Source organism: Condylura cristata, unplaced genomic scaffold (genome assembly GCF_000260355.1).
Source record: "Condylura cristata isolate star-nosed mole 26May11 unplaced genomic scaffold, ConCri1.0 scaffold00011, whole genome shotgun sequence".
NCBI lineage: Eukaryota > Metazoa > Chordata > Mammalia > Eulipotyphla > Talpidae > Condylura > Condylura cristata.
In genome coordinates this window covers 36,825,937-36,845,289 of record NW_004567112.1, presented here as the reverse complement: position 1 = coordinate 36,845,289, position 19,353 = coordinate 36,825,937, and the positions used below count along the sequence as shown (strand labels likewise).

The following is a 19,353-nucleotide window of genomic DNA, read 5'->3' as shown; positions in this document are numbered from 1 at the left end:
GATTTAAAAATTAACATAAAAATTAACAATTCACATTCATTGCTGGTGTGAATGCAAAATAAGCTACAGTGTTAGTAAATCATATTCCTTGCTATTTTCCTGGTTGGGGGGGTGGTGGCTGAAAACATGTCCATGCAAAATCTGAACATAGATTTTCATAGCAGTTTTCATTTATAATGACCAAAATCTGAAGGTAAGTAACATGTCCTTCAGTAGATAAACTATCATACATTCTGACAATGGAATGTTATTCAATGGTTAAAAAAAAGTGAAATATCGGCCCTCCCTGGTGGCGCAGCGGGCTAAAGCACAGCACTGAGAAGCTAAACCCACTTCCGCATGAGTTCGATTCCCGCCTGCCCCGGAGGAGACCACATGGCGAGGCAGACCTCTCCTGGCCCGCCCGCTGCTCCCCTCAGCAGTGTACTTCGTTGATCTGCCTGTTCTGCTCCCCACTCTGTTTCTGGTGAAGCCTCTCGCCGCCCCTGCACCTCTGGCCTGTACCCCAGTTCTGTATGCATAAATAAATAAATCTTTAAAAAAAAAAGTGAAATATCAAGTCATGAAAAGACAGGGCAGAATCTTAAATGTCTATTACTAAATATAAGATGTAAATATGAAAATGCTATAAGTTATATGATTCCAACTATGTGACATTCTATAAAAGGCAAAATGGTAAGAGACAGTAAAAATACCAGTTGTTGAATGGGGTTAGGATGAATACATATTATACAAAATTCACAAAAAAGACAGTAAAGAGTAAATAAAGCAATGCAGCCTTCAGGCTCTGAGTGACTATGACATGAGAATATAGAGATTCATCGATTGTTATGAATGTATCACTGCCATAGGGATGTTGTAGCTCATTAGTGACAGAGTAAATATAGGAAATATACTATCCTCAATTTTACAGGGAATTCTAAAACTTCCCCCCAAAAAGGAGTTTACATGGGGATTACAACGGAGATGGAAAAAGTCACAAAATGATGTAATAAACATATTATTAAAAAATTGTTTTAAATAAACATGCGACCTTGGTGGTATTGAATGACATTGTCTCCACTACCTTAACAGAAAGTTACAAATACTGATCAAAACAAAATTAACATTTAAGAAATGTTCATAGAAAATTCACCAAGATGTGTCTGCCTACAGACAGAAATTGAATTTTTTTATTTCCCTGTATTTTCCACATATTCCATAATACATTTACTAAAGCTGTATAAAAATAAACCCAAAACATAAAATCCAATTTTACAGCTCCATAAGACTTGAATGAAGTAGTTAACTACTGTCTAATGCAAAAACATAATACTACACACTTTTGAGCATCTTCCATTTTCTACCTTTCTAAGCCTCCAAGATTTCTCTACTTCAAAGATAAAGTCTAGTTGAAAGCAACCAGGTAACTAGTAAAATACATTATCAGTTCATTGTACACTTTTTTACTCTTCCTCCCGGAGATAAACGTGACCCAGTTTAAGCCAGTCATTGACTTTAATTCCCATGAACCTAATAGTTTGGAGGTGGGCTTAGTGAAATGGTAAAAAGCAGCTCTTTTTGGAATTGCTAATCTCAGAGGCTGTGAATCTGCAGTTGCCTGTCACCATATTTTCCACCTCTCAAGGATGCATAGCAATCCAATCTAAAAACAGGATAAAACCATGCAAAGAAAAGCAGTTCCAAGCTCATGGCCCAGATTCTTATAATATTGCTATTAATCTGTCATTTACTCCAACAATCTTCCAACCCTGCTAAGGGAACCCAAGAATTCCCTTTATCTTATTAAGCTAGTGCAAGATGGGTTTCTATTACATGTAATAGAAAGTTCACACCCAAACAGCATTACTCCAAATTACCATGCCAACATAGCTATTTAATAAAAATGAACATAGCCGAATATTGCAGTGATTTCAAACCTTAGCTATGTTAAGAATCACTTAAAGACTAATAAATATGTCTACATAATTTGGACAAATTATATGATAATGCTGATGTTAGTCTGAGGATCACATATTGAGAATCACTGGAAATAAATATTACTTGACATCACACAAAAAAACAAAAACATTTTACATTTTTTTAAAAACAGATTTTACTTTTTTTTTTTAAAGATTTATTTGTACATACAGAACTGGGATACAGGCCAGAGGTGCAGGGGCGGCGAGAGGCTTCACCAGAGACAGAGTGGGGAGCAGAACAGGCAGATCTACGAAGTACACTGCTGAGGGGAGCAGCGGGCAGAGGTCTGCCAGGCCATGTGGTCACCGCCGGGGCAGGCGGGAATCGAACTCATGCAGAAGTGGCTTTAGCTTCTCAGTGCAGTGCTTTAACCTGCTGCGCCACCAGGGAGAGCCCAGATTTTACTTTTTTTTAAGATTTAATTTCTAATTCTTCTAGAAAATAATCTGTTCTAATACTCTCAACCACCCTCTTTCAAAAACCTTAAGTGGCATGTTAAATATACCAAGTATCTTCATTAATCATAAGTTGTTTTTTTTTGTTTTGTTTTTATGATTTTTTAAAAATATTTATTTATGCATACAGAGCTGGGGTACAGGCCAGAGGTGCAGAGGCAGTGAGAGGATTCACCAGACACAGAGCAAGAAGCAGAACAGGCAGATCAACTGAAATACACTGCTGGAGGAGCAGTGGGCGAAACAGGAGAGGTCTGTCATGCCATTATGATCACCTTCCTGGCTAGGGATCAAACTCATGCAGCTTTGCATTGCTGCCCTTTAACCCCTTGCACCACCAGGAAGGCCCTAATCATAAGTTTTTAAAACAATGGTTTCCTTACTTATGTCTCACTTCTATTTCAAACTTTCTTTACCTAACAGCTTGATAGGTAAATCTTTATGAGCATCTAAAAGTCAACCTTCCAAGACATTAGAGCTTTATCAAAACTAGTAACATATAAATGCCTTATATTCTAAACCCTCAAACAAAATTGAACTAGAATTTAAATGGAATTACCTATCAATGAAAGGTAGCTCAGCTTCCTGAGAACATTTCATTTAATTTTAAAAAAGAAAAAGAGAAGGGAGTGAAGTTGAAAAATCAAAGACACACAAAATTTATATTAGAATAAAATTTAGTGTTGAAACAGTACAAATAAATTGCTAATATTGATGCCCTCCCTGGTGGTACAATGCATGGGTTAAAGCACAGTACTATGAAGCTATCTATAATCTCTGGAGCATTAGTTCAATCCCCAGCCAGGAAGGTGACCCACATAGCATGGCAGATCTCTTCTGACCTGGCCGCTGCCCCCCCTCAGCAGCGTGTTCAGTAGATTACCTGTTCTGTTCCTTTTCTGTCCCTGATGAATACTCTCACCCCCTGCACCTCTGGTCTATACCCCAGTTTTTGTATGCATAAATAAATAGATCTTTAAATAAATAAATTGCTAATATTTTGATTTGAGGATGGTTGATCCATGACTTTATTATATACTTTTTAATTATATAAAAATTAATGTGCATAGGCCCTCCCTGGTGGCGCAGCGGGTTAAAGCACAGCACTGAGAGGCTAAAGCCACTTCCGCATGAGTTCGATTCCCGCCTGCCCCGGAGGAGACCACATGGCGTGGCAGACCTCTCCTGACCCGCCCGCTGCTCCCCTCAGCAGTGTACTTCGTTGATCTGCCTGTTCTGCTCCCCACTCTGTCTCTGGTGAAGCCTCTCGCCGCCCCTGCACCTCTGGCCTGTACCCCAGTTCTGTAGGCATAAATAAATAAATCTTTAAAAAAAAATTAATGTGCATAATTAGGGTATTTTAAAAGCCTAAATGAAAAACAGTATGGAAGAAATCTGGAAAATATATTTTAAGAAAGGCCTAGATACAAACAAATTAAAAGTATATTACATATTCAATTATAAAACTTTCCAACAGTCCTTCCAGGAAAGTTCAGTCCCACACACCCATAAGTCAATCAAATCTGGGTAGAGATTTTTAAACAGTTTTACTACTGTAAATAAATAAGTTAGCAGGATTCATTGAACTGTATGTACACTTACTCAATAAATTACTAGAACTGGCAAATAACTATTAGTTTGGGTTTAACAACTTCAAAATGTATATATATTACTTTTAAAAATTTGTCTTTCCCTGACATACATTGGTAAAAAATACTTCATATTCTAATCTAAACTTTCCACAGGGCTCCTTCGAACAGTCTCTGTACACTTTTCCACACTGTTCCAACATTTTAGAAAGCTCCAGCTTTATGTTTATTTTTCCTCATACAAATTCCATAATCAAATGTTGATCTTTCCTGACAGGTCAGATCAAAAAAAATGACGCAAGTAAACATTTCAATTCAGGACACTACAATGTGATACATATTCAACACTTACCATGCCTCTTCTATAAAAGCAGGATGGATTCTTCCAAGATAACTAAGAGTGATTACTAATAGAACCAGCTATATTTCCATCATTCCCTAGAATCTCTCTGCAAATTGCCATTTGTTTTAACTTCATGAATTCCAGTCATACTTTTGTTTCCAAAGCGAGTTACATCTCTAGTATTTACAATCTGATGGACAAGTGATTTAGTGTTATCACCAACTTTTCATTCAAAGGTTCACACTAACCTCTTTTCCACAGTTTTTTGTACTTGAGCAATGACATTAGTCCAACTCAGCCCAACCTCCAACTAAACCGAATTTCAGTAACCTGGCTGGAACAAAGTACTAAATGAAGATATTGTTCCTAACTGGAGGTTCTCCAAAATTTAAAAGTTCTTAGAAAATTTTAAACTTAGCTGAGAAAGAAATGGCAGTCCCTCTTTATTCACATAAAGTTCAGAAGTTAGAAACCAAGTTTTGACATACAGGTCAAAAGGTGAAAAAGATTTTTTAAAAAGCAGAGATACAGAAGATAAAAGAAAACATTTTGATGTCCAGGTATTTTTTTTAAAAGATTTATTTATTCATTCATACAGTGGGGTACAAGCCAGAGGTGTGGGAAGGTGAGAGGACTCACCAGAAACAGAGTGATGAGCAGAACAGGCAGATCCATGAAGTGCACTGCTGAGGGGAACAGATGTGTCAGGAGAGGTCTGCCACACCATGTGGATCATCTCCAAGGTGGGGGATGAACTCACACTGAAGAGGCTATGGCTAGCTTGCAGTACTGTGTCCTAACCCATCGCACCACCAGAGAGGGTATTCTTAAAGTCTACTCACTACTACTGACTGTAGTTCATAAAACAAATCCCTATCCCCATAATAATCTGATAAATGATGCTACATGCTTAATGAACTGGATTTCTGTTTAACCGAGAATCCAATTTAATAGTTACAACCACCAATCTCTTGTTATTTTTATAGGCAAAATAAGGTGAATAATTCTCATGTATTCACCCTCTATCACCACAAAACAGTATTTTTCAATGGTTTTACTTTTTTGTCTTTATTGTGAAAAGAACAATTAATCAAATAATGTGATTTCTATATCAGCGATACAGTTTAAGAATTATTTCAACCCATTTTTTTAACAAGATTTAAATTGAAATGTGAATTCACAATTGAAGTTATACTCCATATTTTAAATTTCTGTTTCACCTAGGAAAGTCAAGTAAAATAAACATTTTACAAATAGGTTGAAGGGAAATGTTTCATAAAGAATATAGCCTCATTATTTAATATTAAAATGGTGTGTCTATTACTAAAACGGTGTCACTCTTCACTGACTTTTAAACTCTTTTAAACTGTAAAGTACATCTCTCAATTATGTTAAACACTGGTTAAAAATGCCAACATTTTTAATCCTGATTCCCAGGATAAAAAAAAAAAGAAAAAATGACCATAAATGATATTAAGATCTTCTGGTATTAGTAAGGCTCATCAATAATGTCCATCTTTATTGAGCTGCTCTTTTAACAGAAAGGCTCTCAAAATGTTAAAGGGTCCCACCAGTTGAGGAGCAGGGCATAACTGCTTTGACACCTTGCCATCTGAGCACACCTAAGCAAAGAGCCTGCAAGCACAGGAGTTTCCCTGCCTGCTGCCTCAACCTGGATCACCTGTAGGGAGCCCTCCAAGCCCCAGGACTCCTTGTTGGAGCTACAGGGAGAAGTGTTGGGCCCTGGCGGGGCAATCCCAATGCTGCTGCAGGGTCCCTGTATTGCTAAAACCAGTTCTTTCAGGCACCAGATAAAGCAAGCCTCTGGTCTATGGCCCATTATGGCTGTGGCTCCCCTGAGTACAGGAAGACAAACCTGCCCTGACCTCAGTGCAGACCAGGTCTAGAAGGTGTCCCAGGGTTTTTCTTTGTCAAGCTTTCCATTTCCATTAAGGGTGGCAAGTCCATTGTGTAAACTGGAAATGGAGTTAGCTAATTGGTGCTTACCTAGGATGAAAGAGTTAGGTTAAAAATAGTGCCATCAGGCTTGGGGAAGAAGGACCTGAAGAGAACATAAGAACAGAAACCAGATTGATTCATTCAGCAGGTGGCCTCTCAAAAGGATTTAATAATGGCTTCAAAAGAGGATTTTATCAGAATACCTCCTTAGCCCCTTCACAGACTTTGCAGTCCTTTGTAGACTTCCAGACCTCGATAGGCCTTTGTGGAGACCACTGCATCTGCCAGTGGCCCTGTCTGACTCCAGCAGGAGTACTGTGGATGAGGGCCAGTGTCTCTTAAAAAGAGAGCTGTTCTCTTAAAAAGAGCCAACAGTATCACTGTTGGCTTCTGTCACGTCACAAAGAGCTATAACACTGTTTCCTCTGGCACCACCTCCTGGTGACCAGTGCTAACCAGCCACCTTTGTTTCCAAGCACATTTGAGCGCTGTCAACCACTTCTGGACCTCCAGCACTCCCTTCTGGTGCTATTGCATCCAGCACTATTCAGTCCGTTGTCCAGAGTTATTCAGCCTGTTGGCTGCCAGAGCCACAGCAGTGTCACCTCAGTAGCCTGTGAGCATCTCCAGCTGCCACCATGATTTACAGTCTTGTGAACTATTAGTGTGCCCCCAGCTCTAGACTCTCACTGAAGGGACAGTGCCACCCTGCACAACAGCCTCTGGTTAGGACTATTGAACAGTGCATACACTCATTAGGTGAAACAACCATCTATGTGTCGCCTTAGAAACCCCAATCTCCTGTTTGTTAAAAATCCTGTTGTAGTTTCACCCCAAGTCTAAGTGGCCTTGAAATTGTTAGTGCATGGATAAATGACCTGTCTCCCTTCCTTGGCAGTTGTAAAAACATGAAACCAAGGCTGATTGCCAGCAAGTAATAATAATAATAATAATAAATAATAATAATAATAATAATGATGATAAGGCCCCCGATGAAGCAAATGGTTAAAGCACAGCACTGTGAAGCTATCCACAGCCACTGCAGAGGGAGTTTGATCCCTGGCCAGGAAGCTGACCCATATGGAGTAAGACTCTCCTGACACGGACACTGCTCCCCTCAGCAGTGTGTTTCAGTTAATCTGCCTCTTCTGCTCCCTACTCTGTCTCTGGTGAATCCTTTCAATCCCTACACCTCTGGCCTGTACCCCAGTTCTTGTATACATAAATAAATCTTTTTTAAAAAATAGTAATTTAGGGCCCTCCCTGGTGGCGCAGCGGGTTAAAGCACAGCACTGAGAATCTAAAGCCGCTTCCTTATGAGTTCGATTCCCGCCTGCCCCGGAGGTGACCACATGGCGTGGCAGACCTCTCCTGACCCGCCCGCTGCTCCCCTCAGCAGCGTATTTCGTTGATCTGCCTGTTCTGCACTCCACTCTGACTCTGGTGAATTCTCTCACCCTCCACATCTCTGGCCTGTATCCCAGTTCTGTATGCACAAATAAAATAAAATCTTTAAAAAAAAATAGTAATTTAGATAAAAATACCTCAGAAAAATATCTGGCACATTAAAAAAGTTAAGAAATGTTACTTTTTAATGAAGGGCAGTAATTCAAAATGGATTTATTTGTTGTCAAGGGTTCTCAAGACACAACTGGAAAAAAAAGCACATGGAAAAAGATGATTTGGAGAATGGTGCAAAGCCTACACAATCTCAAACCTGGGCTAAGACACTGAGAAGGAATAAGTAGCCCAGTTATCTGTCACACAGATTTATCACTTTATAATTTAGGAATCTGAGTGGGAGAAGAGAGTGCGACAAGGCAGTGAGACAACAAAAAAATTTGCAGTATCTTCTCTTGATTTTATATACTGGTTATATTAATGAACTAGTATGTATTTCATAGTATGAGTAGCAATAATAAATATTAGTTAAGTATAAAAAGCAAAACAAAACAATATAAAAATTCTTAAAGTAGGTTTATTTTCTAATTTGGAGAGTGCTTAACATATACATGGGGAAAATTTAAAGCCTAATTCCTAAACTTAAAGAATATATCCAAGGATCCTCCCTGGTGGCACAAGGGGTTAAAAGCACAGCACTATGAAACTGGCTGCATGAGTTCAATCCCTCAGCAGGGAAGTGACTACATGGCACAGCAGACCTCCCTGTCTCACTTGCTGCTCCCTTCAGCAATGTATTCCAGTAGATCAGCCTATTCTCTCACCAATCTGTCTATGCTGACATCTCTCACTGCCCCTGTACCTCTGGCCTGTACCCTAGTACTGTATGCATAAATATATATCCAAATGGCCAAATTAAGTACATGAAAAAACTCATTATTAGTCCTGTGGAAATGCAAATGAATATCAGTCTCTAGGACAACTATAAAAAAGTTAAAAATAGTAAGTGGTGCCAAGGATGTGGAAAAACACAACATTTATGCATGCTGGTGGAAAGGTCCAATGGTGTAACTACTATGAAAAACAGATGTTCAGTTCCTGCAAAAAGTCAGTGTCCACATGACCCAACAATTCTACTAGAATATTAATTCTAGGTTAATATTCTAAAGAAATGAAAACACATACCCAGCAAATACATTCATTACCATTATTGGTAACAGCCAAAATGGTAGACATAACCAAAATGTCTATTAATTGATGAGTGGATAAAGAAAATGTGGCATAGCCACACAACAGACTTAGACCAAAAAAAAAAAAAAAGTAACAGAAAAATACATAGAACATTATGCTAAGCAAAAGAATCTATCAAAAGTAAATAATTTTCTATGGGTGGAGGAAGAGGATGGAAGTGACTGCTAATGGATCTAGGATCTCTTTTTGGACATAAGAAATGTTCTAAAATTGTTTTCATGGTTACACAACCATCTACATATATTATAAGCCAACGAACTATGTATTTTAAATTCTCATTGCAACGAGTAAATACCTAGGAGTAGAATACTAGGTTGTAAGACACATCAAATTATTTGACATTCTCATCTGCATTTGTTATTGTCATTTTTCCCCTAATTTTTCTTAATTTTTATTGATTCTCTCACTAGGTATAAATCATTGTGATTTTAATTTGCAATTTTGTAATTATTAACAATGTTTAATAACTTTTGTAGTTTTTATTTGCTTTCATAATTCCTTTTTTGGTAACAATTTACTTAAATATCTGCCAAATTTTTAATTACGTTGTTTGTTTATTACTTAATTTTGAGTTCTTTATATATTCTGGATATCCTTTGTCACATACATGATAGGGGAACATTTTCTCCTTGTGTGGTTTGTCTGTTCATTCTCATAAAGTATTTCAAAGAACAGAAACTCTTAATTTTGACGAAGTTGAATGTGTATCAAAATCTATCAAAATGAAGTATCAATTTGTTCATTTACGAATCATACTTTTGGTGTTTATCAAAAAATCTTTGCCTAATTCAAGATAAAAGAAATTTTGTCCTATGTTCCCTCTAAGATATTTTATAGCTTTTTCTGAGGTCTATGAACCATTTTGAAATAACTTTTACATGGAATAGGAGGCACAGATTGAGAATGCAATAAAGAAAAAAAAATCTACTTTAATGCTTCAAGACTGAGTGCTTTGAAATTCCACTCCTCTCCCTCTTTTATTAAGGAACTAATCTAAGCCCTTGGCCTAATCTAAGTAATTCTTTTTAATTTATTGCAATAGTAAGTTTGCTTTGTTTTCATACCCATTGGTCACTTTGTCATTTGTTCTAACATTTATTTAAAAAAAATAAAAATCCTGGGCAGGGAGCCATAGAGTCCAACAGAGGATACTAGGTGCCCAAATGAAACTCTTGTGCAAATGAATAGGCAACAAATACAAACTATTCCTTTGTTATTGAATTGCCTCTATACCATTGTCAAAAGTGAAGTGACCGCTTTTGATTGTCTGGATTCTTTTTTTCCCCCCACTGATCTACATATTAAATTCAAATCAAGCAGTATGAGTTTTCCAAGACTTCGAATTTTTCAACATTGTTTTGTCTTTTTTAGTTCTTTGTTTTTCAAAATATATTCCATTCCTATATATATATATAGGAAAAGTATGTGGAAAGTATGTGTCCAAGACTTGTATGTGAACACTCATACCAACTTGTAACAGTTGAAACGCTACAAATAACACAAGTGTCAATCAACTAGTAAATGGAACCCTATCCCACCCCCAGAAAAATGTGGTGAACCCATAAGAATACTACTCAGCAGTAAAAAGCAATAAACATATAACATACATTCAATCTCAAAATAATTATGTTGAGTGTAAGCAGTCAAACCATTATAAAGAAAAGACACATAGATACATGAGATTACATTTAAATAAAACTCTAGAAAACAAAAGCGTCAAAAAAAGATCAATGGAATGGGATCAAAAACGGTGGGGGGAGGGACGTGCACTGAACTATGGTGATGGCACATGGGTGATTTGGATATGGGAAGCCCAAGGGGATTACAAGTGAGACGGAAAAAGGCACAAAATGATGTAAAAACAAGCTATTATATTATTTAAAAAACAACAACAACAATGGTTTCCTGAGGATTAGAAAAGGGCGAGGAAAAGCAGGAGGGATGATTTACAGAGTTGTGAGTAAATTCTTGAAGATGATAAATGTATTGATTCTGTGACAATTTCACGGGTGTATAATTTTTGTCAAAAGTTCTCATTGTGGGCCCTCCCTAGTGCACAGCGGGTTAAAGCACAGCACTCAGAAGCTAAAGCCACTTCTGCATGAGTTCGATTTCAGCCTGCCCCAGAGGTGACCACATGGCTTGGCAGACTTCTCCTGACCTACCTGCTGCTCCCCTCAGCAGTGTACTTCCTCGATCTGCCTGTTCTGCTCCCCACTGTGTCTCTGGTGAATTCTCTCACTGAGCCTCTGGCCTGTACCCCAGTTCTGTATGCACAAATAAATAAATCTTAAAAAAAAATTTCTCAATGTGAATGAACATGTACATTATATATCAAATTATACCTCAGTAAAGTTAACATATATCAGTCATTTAAATTCATTAGTAGTACCCCTTACCATATCATATATTGTTATTTCACCTACAAAACACAATCAGTCACTATTTACAGGGCTTTTTAAATTTAGACATAATAAATTAAAATCAAATTGTCGAAATATCTTTGATACAAAAAAATTGGTAATTTTTAAGAGCATATAAATTTGAGAATATTTTCATGCAAAGTTTAAAAAAAAAGAAAATCTTGCTTGATTTAAACAAAAGGGAAGTGAGATTGTTGGGACAAGGGAGCAAAAGCAAAGACCATATGTACCCTGCAGTTATGCTTTAACGTACTAAATTCAACAACTATGTTTAAAAACACCAACGGCCCTCCGTGGTGGCTAACTATCAAGCTATCCATAGCCACTGCAGCACGAGTTCAATCCCCACCAAGTAGCTGACCCACACACATGGCGTGGCAGACCTCTCCTGACCTGCCCACTGATCCCCTCGGCAGTGTATTTCAGTACATCTGCCTGTTCTGTGCCCCATTCTGGTGAATCCTCCCACCCCATAGACCTCTGATCTGTACCCCACTTCTGTATGCACAAATTAATCTTCAAAAAAAAAAAAGTAAAAACACCAAAACACAATGTTTTGAAAGAATTGGATATGCAAAGCCAGTTAATATAAAATTTGGACTATATATAAGTCTCAAAGTTATTTAAAAACAGTTAGTCCATATTTACTAAACACTCTCAAATAATCAAACAATATATTAACTGTCCTCATTATGAAAGTTATTCTAAACAGCACATAATTCTTCCAGCACAAGTTCAGAATGTAATAACAGATGCTCAATAATGATCACAGGCCCTCCCTGGTGGCGCAGCGGGTTAAAGCACAGCACTGAAAAGTTAAAGCCAGGTCCACATGAGTTCGATGCCTGCCTGTCCTGAAGGTGACCACATGGCGTGGCAGACCTCTACTGACCTGCCCGCTGCTCCCCTCAGCAGTGTACTTCCTTGATCTGCAGGTTCTGCTCCCCATTCTGTCTCTGGTGAAGCCTCTCACCACCCCTGAACCTATGGCCTGTACCCCAGTTCTGTATGTATAAATAAGTAAATCTTTAAAATAATAATAATAATGATCACAAAGTAAAATCACGAAACACAATGTGGAATAAAGGAAAATATCTTCAGAATAATTTTTCTTATTTCTCTAAAATTAAACACTAGTCCAGACTCTGTATACAAATTTCCTGTTTTTACCTACTTAAATATTTCAGAGAAGAATTCATGGTTTGAGGGCTTGAGAAGGTAACAGAACAATAAGTGGAACTAGGTACTGAAGTGAACAATCTTAAAATATTCTGAAAGAAAATAGATTAAAATCTGAAAATCACTGACTTTACAAGTTATCCTTATTCCCAAAAACCTTCAAAAGCACTTTCTCTAAAAATTTTAACACCATGCTTACAGTCCAATTCTGTCATTGCCCAGACATATATAACAATAGTATTCTTCCATTTGATGCTTCATATTAATGTTCAGTGTCTTTTACTGAATAATCGTTGACTACCAATTCTTGACTACCAATTCTTATATTTGCCTGATTTAAACAAAGGGGAAGTGAGATTGTTGGGACAAGGAAGCAAAAACAAAGGCCATATGTACCCATAATTATCCTTAACGTACTAAATTACTGTAATTCAAAAATCAAGGTAATTTCAGTACCAGAAATGGAAAATATCTAGAGAAACTAACTTTTGTTTAACCCACTCTGTTGAGAGGCAAAAATTACCATATGAGTGGTATTTCTTAAAATAACATTCCTGCTGCAAAAGGGATAATATACTTTTAATCTATTACCATGATAGATTCAGACCAGGGCACTCAGTTCTCAATAAAGTAACTCAAACTGACTCTTAGCATACCCTCTTCTCCTGATGGATAAATAATAGCTTTGAGATCTGGTCATACTATCCCTCTGGTCATACTATCCCTTATACTTCAACTATCCCTCCCAAAGCTATGCTGCAAAATTTCTTTACCCTATTTTCCCTCTTCTTGGCTCCAATTTCTGTGCCTTTAATGCCAGATCCAAAGTTCTGAAGCGGAGGAAAATATATAAAAAATAAAATTATACAAAATCATTACTAGAGACTAGGGAAAAATAAATTCATGTTTGCAGAAAATGTGAATCTAGGTACTATTTTGCATTCAATACTTATTCAGAGTTAGTATAAAGTAAAATGTTCATAACATGCTAGTATATCATGTACCTCTTACATTCGATTTCTCCTATGAAATATTCATCATTCTGGATTCTCCCATAGTCTAGTGGGCACAGTATAAATGCTTTTAAACTAGTCATTAAATTGAATGGAATAACTAGGTTAATTACTACTAAGTAGGAACCCTATTTTTTCTTCTTTTTTTTTAGGAACCCAATTTTATTTTAGCTCTAGATGTTGAAAATACTAATGCATAACTATTATGCAATTATTTGATAATATGCATTGTTCCCCCTACCCCCCCTCATTTCCTTAGAGTCAGTTTGACCAGTTATCAAGGGTGAATTAAGACGAAAGGTGATTAAGAAAATATTCAAGTTCACTTAACTATATTCTTGGGCAAACTACTCTGAATCTTGTCTTCTTCATTTGTAAAATGGGGGCATAAGCTACCTCACAGAATTATTTTAAGAATCAGTGTATAATGTAAGCAAGGAAAATATTAGGGCCTCCTTGGTGGTCCAGGCGGTTAAAGCATAGCATTATGAAGTTATCCACAGTCACTGCAGCAGTTCCATCCCCAACTAGGGAAGTGACCCACACCACACTAGACCTCTCCTGCCTCACCCACTGCTCCCCTCAGCACTGTGTTTCATAAGATCTGCCTGTTCTGCTCCCTGCTCTTGTCTCTGGGGAATCCTCTTATCTTTCTCCCCCACCTCTGGTCTATACCCAGTTCTTATATGCATAAATAAATCTTTAAAGAATAAAACAGAAAAAGTAGGAAGTCATTTAGTGATTATCAGATAGATAAAAAATTATTTTAGGCCCTCCCTGGTGGCTCAGTGGGTTGGAGCTCTGCACTGAGAGGCTAAAGTCACTTCCGCATGGGTTCGATCCCTGCCTGCCCCGGAGGAGATCCACATGGCGAGGCAGACCTCTCTCTTGGCCCACCCGCTGCTCCCCTTCGTCTATCTGCCTGTTCTGCTCCCGGCTCTGTCTCTGGTGAATCCTCTCACCCTCCACATCTCTGGCCTATACCCCAGTTCTATGTGAATAAATAAATTAAAAAAAATCTTAAAAATTTTAGAGCTCTGTCCAAGCCCCTTAAAAAATTCTTTGAGGGCCCTCCCTGGTGGCGGAGCGGGTTAAAGCACTGCACTAAGAAGCTAAAGCCACTTCCGCATGAGTTCGATTCCCCGAAGGCGACCACACGGCGTGGCAGACCACTCCTGACCCGCCCGCTGCTCCCCTCAGCGGTGTAATTCGTAGATCTGCCTGTTCTGCTCCCCACTCTGTCTCTGGTGAAGTCTCTCGCCGCCCCTGAGCCTCTGGCCTGTACCCCAGAGTTCTATATGCACAAATAAATCTTTAAAAAAAAATTCTTTGAAGGGTGAGAAAAAATTGCCAACATGAGGCTTTATCATCACATTTTTTCTTTTAAATGTCAATAGAAAGAAGACTGGTTAAACTTTACTAGAGTTATCAGGTGGACAAAAATAAATCACTGTTTTTTTCCAACATCATGATCATCAGAACTATCCATACTGATCATCAGAAAATTTAATGCCTCTCATTATACAAAGTTCAAAAATTGCTGGAATAACCTAGCTAGCATTTTTTGAATTTCATAAGTTTTCACAGAGGCACACCAATTGGCTAGAGGAAAACAAAAAATAGCCTCAATTTATACAAATCTCATCAGGCAAAACAAGTTTCACAAATAGATATATGCACTTTAGTTTGTCTCATATACACACACATATATACTCCATTGTGATTTAATTTTAAGATTTAAGATCTCACTGTAAGAAAAATAAAGCTTTATTATTAGGACCCATGCAATTTATTTTTGGTTACCTTCAAGCATTTTCCATTTTCAGGACAGAACCAAAGACATGTTATAATATATGTGGGGAGGGGGAGAAATAAAGCCAATGTGATGCCTCATATGACTGAATGCCTAGCAATTCAACTATTCTCTTACCAACCTATTAACCTTTACTAGGCCCTTTTAGCAAAAGTTAATTAGGGTCGTTTATGTACAAGTCAAGTCAGACTTACCCAGCTCAATTTTTAGAAATATTCAAGAAATACTACTTAAAGTTACTTAAATATCCTTAAATTTTAGCTCCTTATCTCTTATTTTTTAAGCGTCCTTATAATATCAATAGAATTTACAGATGGGCTTATGGTGGGGATAGAGTATCTGTACACGATATATAAAATCCCACGTTGATATGTATACATGCATTTTGTGACACCTTTTCTATGTCTCCCATCAGATCTCAATGGATTTTATGAACTCAAAGTAGATGGAGAACTGCTACTATGTATTTCAAAGGGTATGGTTCATTTTTTTTTTTAAGATTTATTTGTGCATACAGAACTGGGGTATAGGCCAGAGGTTCTGGAGCGGCGAGAGGCTTCACCAGAGACAGAGTGGGGAACAGAACAGGCATATCGACAAAGTACACTGCTGAGGGGAGCAGCGGGGTGGGTCAGGAGAGGTCTGCCACGCCATGTGGTCCCTTCCAGGGCAGGCGGGAATCGAACTCATGCAGAAGCGGCTTTAGATTCTCAGTGCTGTGCTTTAACCCGCTGCACCACCAGGGAGGGCCTGGGTATGGTTCATTTTTCAAATCTAAGAGTAGTAATTATGTTCCAGTTGATAATTAATTGCTAAATAAAATAATTCCTTCCACAAAATGAAGGCTTACAAGTTTTATAGCTGCATTCCTGGAGTAACTCTTGCATTTCTGACATTAAAACTAGGCATTAGAGGCCCTCCCTGGTGGCGCAGCGGGTTAAAGCACAGCACTGAGAATCTGAAGCCACTTCCGTATGAGTTCGATTCCCGCCTGCCGCCTGCCCCGGAGAAGACCACATGGCGAGCCAGACCTCTCCTGGCCCGCCCGCTGCTCCCCTCAGCAGTGTACTTCGTTGATCTGCCTGTTCTGCTCCCCACTCTGTCTCTGGTGAAGCCTCTCACCGCCCCTGAGCCTCTGGCCTGTACCCCAGTTCTGTATGAATAAATAAATCTTTAAAAAAAAAAAAAAAACTAGGCATTAGAACAAGTTACTAGAAACATTAATATCACTTTAGCAAAAAGACAAGATTTCTGCAACAATCTAGACTAGCTAGATTGTTTTATCACCGATAAAACGCTCTTAAAAAAATTTTATTTATGGGCCCTCCCTGGTGGCACAGCAGGTTAGTTAAAGCACCGCACTAAGAAGCTTAAGCCACTTCCGCATGAGTTCGATTCCTGACTGCCCCAGAGGAGCTCCACATGGTGAGGCAGACCTCTCCTGACCCGCCCGCTGCTCCCCTCAGCAGAGTACCTCGTTGATCTGCCTGTTCTGCTCCCCACTCTGTCTCTGGTGAATCCTCTCACCCTCCGCATCTCTGGCCTGTACCCCAGTTCTATATGAATAAATAAATCTTTTAAAAAAATTTATTTATTTATGCATACAGAACAGGCCAGAGGTGCAGGGGCAGTGAGAGGATTTACCAGAGACAGAGTGGAGAGCAGAACAGGCAGATCAACAAAGTACACTGCTGAGGGGAGCAGCGGGCGGGTCAGGAGAGGCCTGCACGCCATGTGGGTCACCTCCCTGACAGCGAATCAAACTCGTGCAACAGCGGCTTCTGAGAGCTTCATAATGCAGTGCTTTAACCCGTTGCGCCCACCCACCCCAGCCCCTAAAATGCTCTTCTTAGTAGTCGTTTGTACTAAAAACTTCTCTATCCCAAAGAAAAGGTGTATGTATTTTATCATGTTTCATTGCTATTTTTTCCTCCCAAGACACAAAATGACTAATTATTCTCAAACCAAGATCCTGGTTTTCAATGTTTAAAAAAAAAAACTCACTTTAAGATATCACTGGAAAAAAAAAGATATCACTGGAAACAGCATTACCCATCTTAAAAAAAAAAAAAGTAGTCCTTTTCTTAGTCTGTTTTAAACCTATGTGAAGTGCTTGCCACTGGCAGGATGTAAGGCACAATTTCCCAAAACCCAAGCAGATTTGACCTTTAAACTAAGTGATAAAATCTGTTTCCCACAGTAAAAGATAAAACTTGAAGTTCTTAGTTAAAATTCTGAAATTACAGTCAGAGGCTAAAGCCAAAATTTCAAAATTAAAATCATGGAATGTTTATTCAAACTCAAATCAAGGCAATACTCAAGGTTGTTCACTTTCGGCTTTTTAAATAGTTCTGCTTAAGGTATCCACTTTCTCCATTGAAACTTGATCAGAAAAATTCCTTTAAAATGTTTATAAATTCAATTCTAAAGGTCCTGGTGAATTGAATATTTCATCTGATTATTTTAGGGAAAGACTAGTTTCATTCATAAGCTACATCTAATCTAAAAGGGAAAATAATTTTCTTCTCGGAACCTTTCTTTTAAAAATGAGCAAAAAGTTGATGAAAGCACACTCCTGCCACGTCTTTTCCCCTCCCACACTCACGTAGCAGCTATTTCATCCCTCCAGAGTGCATTCCAAGGAAAGCCCGAGAGCCACAGCACTCAGAGAAACCAGAAACGGTTAAGCTGAAATTGGCCAGCCTGTTTGGCCTTTTAAATCAATTCCTAAAAGGAGATCCAGCTGCTTCTCCATCCCGCTCTTAAAGCAAACACAGCAAAATGCAAAGGATCCTCTCCATTCCCAGAACGCACGCGACATTCGAGTCTAAAAGCCGAGTTGTACTTAATACAGTTTTATTTAGAATAGTCTCATACTCGTGATACCACTCATCCTCTCCCTTAAAACAGCTCCCGGGGCCACTCACGTATTTCAACTCAACATTCTCAGTCGACCAAGGAATTATTTATACGGAGACGTTAAAAAGCAGCAAACTCTCTACTGAGAGGGGGAGAGGGCGAGGTCCTTGTGTGTCTTCAACGTTTTTACGGAACGAAGAGGGAAAGAGGAAGACGAGCTTCCCCCGCGGCCGATCTGACAGCCGACTTCCTCGCCCTAGCAGCCACAAACGTCGCCCCGAGCTACGTCTCTTCTCCAGCGAGCACAGCTGCGCGCAACAGATGAGTTAAGACTAAAGTTCTCAAGATAAGTCCACTTTCCAGACCCAACGACTTTTCGATAGGGCAAAAATGCCTGGAGTGCTCCCGTTTCAGCTCCAAACTTTAAAATCCATCTCCACTGCCACATGGTAACCATCTGCCGCCGCCGAGGCCAAGAGCCCACGCCCCACCCTCGCGTTCCCCTCAGTTTAATAGGGAAGACCAGGTGTGAGCTCGGAAAAAATCAACAGGGTGATTTCTCCCCGGGAAGGAAAATTCAAGAAAGTTCTGGTCCCCGGGGCGGGGACAGCGGCCACCGCAGCCCCAACGGCGAGCGAGACCCACCAGGAGGTGGGAAACGGCGCACGGACGACAAGGGCGGTCGGGCCTCTGAGGCAGCGGGGCGTGTGTGGCGCAGGGCGAGGGCCGCGGACTCGGAGAAGGTGCTGAGGCTGCGGGGGAAACTGGAGAAACCCCTGCCCCGAAGCCATCCCGCCAGAGAAAGTGAGGGGCTAGGTCGCCATAGCCGTCCTTGAAAGGGCCACGGCTGCCCAAGGGCCTCAGCCGCAGTCCGTAAGGTCGGAGAAATGTCTCACCTGGGCAGTGGGACAGGAGGGCGGCCGGCTCTTCAGTTCCAGTTGCCTGTACCCGGGCAGGCTACCAACTCGGCTCCCTCAGTCCGCTGGCGGCGCGACTGGGCAGCAGAGGGAGCCAGTTAGCCCTTTTATAACCTCTAGGCCGCCACGGCCGCGCAGGGGAGGCGGCGGCTGCAGCCCTCTACGTGAGCTCGATCACACCCGCGCCCC

General features: G+C 39.5%; 1 protein-coding gene across 2 annotated transcripts in view; it reads right to left on the bottom strand.

Moving 5' to 3' along the window:
• The window catches only part of P4HA1 (prolyl 4-hydroxylase, alpha polypeptide I), a 69,465-nt gene extending 50,112 nt beyond the window's left edge, over window positions 1–19,353 (bottom strand). For both annotated transcript variants that reach the window (XM_004680779.1, XM_004680780.1), the window contains exon 1: window positions 19,144–19,353. The gene's annotated coding sequence lies outside the window, so the exon portion shown is untranslated. The remainder of the gene's footprint in view (window positions 1–19,143) is intronic.